This window comes from Microtus oregoni, unplaced genomic scaffold (genome assembly GCF_018167655.1).
Source record: "Microtus oregoni isolate MIOR12 unplaced genomic scaffold, Mior012 000004F_ref0000308, whole genome shotgun sequence".
NCBI classification, from domain to species: Eukaryota; Metazoa; Chordata; class Mammalia; order Rodentia; family Cricetidae; genus Microtus; species Microtus oregoni.
In genome coordinates, this window is record NW_024543063.1 from 63,513,959 (window position 1) to 63,518,448 (window position 4,490).

The window sequence follows — 4,490 nt, forward strand, 5'->3', positions numbered from 1 at the left end:
ACCCAGACACAGAAAGACAATTATTGGGGTCGGAGAGATGGCTCAGAGGTTAAGAGCACTGACTGTTCTTCCAGAGGTCCTGAGTTCAATTCTCAGCAACCATATGGTGGCTCACAACCACCGGTAATAAGATCTGGTGCCAACTTCTGTCTGCAGAAACACATGGACACATGCAGGTAGACCATTGTATACATAATAAATAAATAAATAAATAAATAAATAAATAAATCTTTTAAAAGGACAATTATCACATGTACTCACTCATAAGTGGTTTTTAAACATAAAGCAAAGAAAACCAGCTTACAAACCACAATCGCAGAGAACTTAGACAACAATGAGGACACTAAGAGAGACTTACATAGATCTAATCCACATGGGAAATAGAAAAAGACAATATCTCCTGAGTAAATTGGGAGCATGGGTTCCTTGGGTGAGGGTTGAAGGGGGAAGGGGAAGGCCAGGGAGGGGAGGAAAAATGTATAACTCAATAAAAATCAATAAAAAAAAATACTGAAAATGAGGGGCTGGAGAGATGGCTCAGAAGTTAAGAGCATTGCCTGCTCTTCCAAAGGTCCTGAGTTCAATTCCCAGCAACCACATGGTGGCTCACAACCATCTGTAATGGTGTCTGGTGCCCTCTTCTGGCCTGTAGGCATACACATAGACAGAATATTGTCTACATAATAAATAAACAAATATTTTTAAAAAATACTGAAAATGAAAACAAACAAAAAAGCTAGGTGGTGGTGGCGCACGCCTTTAATCCCAGCACTCAGGAGGCAGAGGCAGGTGGATCCCTGTGAGTACGAGGCCAGCCTGGTCTACAACAGCTAGTTCCAGGACGAGCTTGATAGCTACAGTGAAACCCTGCCTCAAAAAAAACAAAACAAAACAAAAAAAAAAGAAATAAGAAAAGCATGGTGACAGGATCAGATCAGTCTTGGCCAGTGGGAACTTGAGGCAGGTGATGACATCACAGCGAAGACAGGAAGCAGAGAACAAGCAGGCCAGAACCAGAGGACATAAGCTCCAAGGATCCATAACCTGCTAAAAAGCATCACCAGCTGGGGACAAAGTAAATGTTCAGATCCATAATAAATAAGCCTGTGAGGGGTATCTCACATTCCAACCATAATGGGCTCTGGCCTGTTTGTCTGTCCTACTTCTGTTTCCTGGTCACCAACGAGTCGTGTGACTTTCTTCAGCTGTCTGTCTCCAGCATGATGACAGCATGATGACAGGCCTCATGACAGGCTCACAAGCATTTGGCCAACTAGCAGTGAACTGACCCCTCCAAAACTATGGACAAAATAAATCCTCCCTCCTCGAAAACTGATTATCTCAACTAATTTATAACACTAATGCAATACTACAGATGGGTTCCTAAATTTAGGGTTCCTCCTAAATGGGTTCCAGAATTTTTAGAATTAGTGTTTTTAGAATTATCTAGATCTGACTAGATAGAAACAACTCTATGTCTAGTACGGTGGTCCTCAATCTTCCCAACACTGCGACCCTTTATCCAGTTCCTCCTGTCAGAGCTGGGGAGATGGCTTAGCAGTGGATAAGAGTACTTGCTGTTCAGGCATGAGGACTGGAGTGCAAATGCCCACAACCCATATTATCATTATTATTATTATTATTATTATTATTATTATTATTATTATTTGGTTTTATGAGACAGGGTTTCTCTGTGGTTTTGGAGCCTGTCCTGGAACTAGCTCTTGTAGACTAGGCTGGTCTCGAACTCACAGAGATCCACCTGCCTCTGCCTCCTGAGTGCTGGGATTAAAGGCGTGCGCCACCACCGCCCGGCTCCACAACCCATATTAAAAAGATAGAGGCCTCTACACACACCTGTCACCCCTGACCTGGGAGGGTGAAGGGAATATCAAGGAGGGAGACTCCCTGAGACTTGCTGTCCAGCATAGTCCAGGTTGAGTGAAGCACCCTGTTTCAAGGAGTAAGACAAATAATAGGATGGGAAACCCAGATCACCCTCCAGCCTCTCCTCTCACACATTCGTATGCATATACTGTGCACACACCAAGCACATAAGAAAAATAATTCAGAAACCGAATGAACATAATTAACTTAGCTGCTTACTGCTTATGTGGTTGGACAATGCAGTACAAGTCAAGAACACTGTTGAATGGGCTGGAGAGAGGGCTCAGTGGTTAAGAGCACTGGCTGCAGCCGGCGGTGGTGGCGCACGCCTTTAATCCCAGCACTCGGGAGGCAGAGGCAGGCGGATCTTTGTGAGTTCGAGACCAGCCTGGTCTACAAGAGCTAGTTCCAGGACAGGCTCCAAAACCACAGAGAAACCCTGTCTCGAAAAACCAAAAAAAAAAAAAAAAAAAACCAAAAAAAAAAAAAAGAGCACTGGCTGCTCTTCCAGAGGTCCTGAGTTCAATTCCCAGCAACCACATGGTGGCTCACAACCATCTATACTGAGATCTGGTGCCCTCTTCTGGCCTGCCGGCATACATGGAGGCAGAATGTTGTATACATAATAAATAAAATCTTTGAGGAAAAAAAAAAGGATGCTGTTGAATAGCAAAACTTCCTGGGGAGACACAAGACACACATCTACTCACCCCCCACAGAATGGAAGAACACACCAAATATGGAGACCATCAAAGTTCAACTTGGTGAACCAATGAGTTTTATTGGAGTTTACTTACAGGAACAGAAATGACTTAGAGACAGCTACATCACCAAGGCCCACCCCAGCACGGGTGACAGCTCATAAAATCTGGGAAACCTGGAGCACACTGCGCAGTCTACAGGCAGCACAGCAAGATGGACAGTGTCCTTTCTAAGTGACTCTGGTCTAAACTTCCAGGCAGCTGAGCTGACTTCTATTTCTTCCAAGCAGCTGGTCTGATCTCAGTGTCTCCTTCGCAACTTTGTTTCTGTCCATCTGAGAGGAACTCTAAGTTTTTATAATTATTATGGCAGGGAGGGGCCTACTGAATCTGGTCAGTTTCAGGGACTTCCTGAAGCTATTTTGAGTAGTTTACCTTCCTTTTTATTTTATTTTTATTTTTATTTTATTTTTTTTGAGACAGGGTTTCACTGTGGCTTTGGAGACTGTCCTGGAACTAGCTCTGTAGACCAGGCTGGTCTCGAACTCACAGAGATCCGCCTGCCTCTGCCTCCCGAGTGCTGGGATTAAAGGCATGCGCCACCATCGCCAGGCTTTACTTTCCTTTTTAAAAAGCTTCCCTGAAGGATAGAATGTTTCAATCTCTGAGAAAAGTTACATTACACTCCTTTCTCTGACTCTTATATTCTTTCTGCCCCTCTTCCGCAATGATCCCCGAGTCTTGGAGATGGTGGCTATAGATGCCCACCTATGGTTATTAAGTAAACCACCATGTCAAAATATTAGTCACTTGTTTGCAGGATTTTCACCAATGGTTATGAATTGAGGTTGACAACAACAATGGTCTATGGCTATAAACACATGCTTAGAAGACAATTTGGCAGGCACATCACATTTATCTTATAAAAAATACAAGTTACTTTCACACTGGGACCTATGACCTTCCCAGCCACAGGTTTTTTTGTCCTGGCTTATAATACCAAAGGTGAATTCTTTTGTGGGTTGGGTTTTAAATAAATGAGAAGACTTAATCTTACCTAGGATCGCCTAGCCACTATTGCACGAGCAGGCATATCCTGCGTAGCATGTTGGTGTCTCACCATGCAGGGTAGACAGAATGTTGGTGACAGTTCTCCATCAGCAGCCTGCATGGCCCCTTCTAACACTAGGAAAGCCAGCTAATAGGGTAAGAGCTTCCATTTCAGGGCCAGAATAATTCTTCATGTTCTTCTCTCTTTCCCTCCCTCTCTTCTCCTCTCCTCCTCCTCCTCCTCCTCCTCCTCCTCCTCCTCCTCCTCCTCCTTCTCTCTCTCTCTCTCTCTCTCTCTCTCTCTCTCTCTCTCTCTCTCTCACCTACAGCACCGGGTATTCCCAGGAGGTCTCCCATCCAAGTACTAACCAGGCCCAACCCTGCTTAGCTTCTGAGATCAGGCGAGATTGGACGCGTTCAGGGTGGTATGGCCGTAGACTAATTTCTTCATGTTCTATAGTCAAAGCATGTAATATGGTGTCTTCAGCAATAGGATCTTATTGTCTAGTTTTGGGCATCAACAGCAGAGGTGGCCAGGGAGTGGTGGCTGGGCGGTGGTGACACCTGCCTTTAATCCCAGCACTCAGGAGGCAGAGGAAGGTGGATCTCTGTGAGTTCAAGGCCAGCCTGGTCTACAAAGTGAGCTTCAGAACAGCCAGTGGTACACAGAGAAACCCTGTTTTGAAAAAAAACAGCAATAGTGATAGCCTTTAGGATATGGGGACCTTCAGGGGCTTCTGTGACCCTCACAGGGAGGTGGCCTAACCCTGGCACTGGGGTTTTCGTTCACTAACCTTATCGTCTCTAGGGATGTCCTTTTTATTTTCCCATGTAGCATTTATTTTGGGTTTT

General features: G+C 44.7%; 1 pseudogene; it reads right to left on the bottom strand.

The window, feature by feature from the left end:
* Positions 1-3,958: 3,958 nt before the first annotated feature.
* On the bottom strand, positions 3,959-4,077 carry LOC121447676 (annotated as a pseudogene).
* Positions 4,078-4,490: the final 413 nt, after the last annotated feature.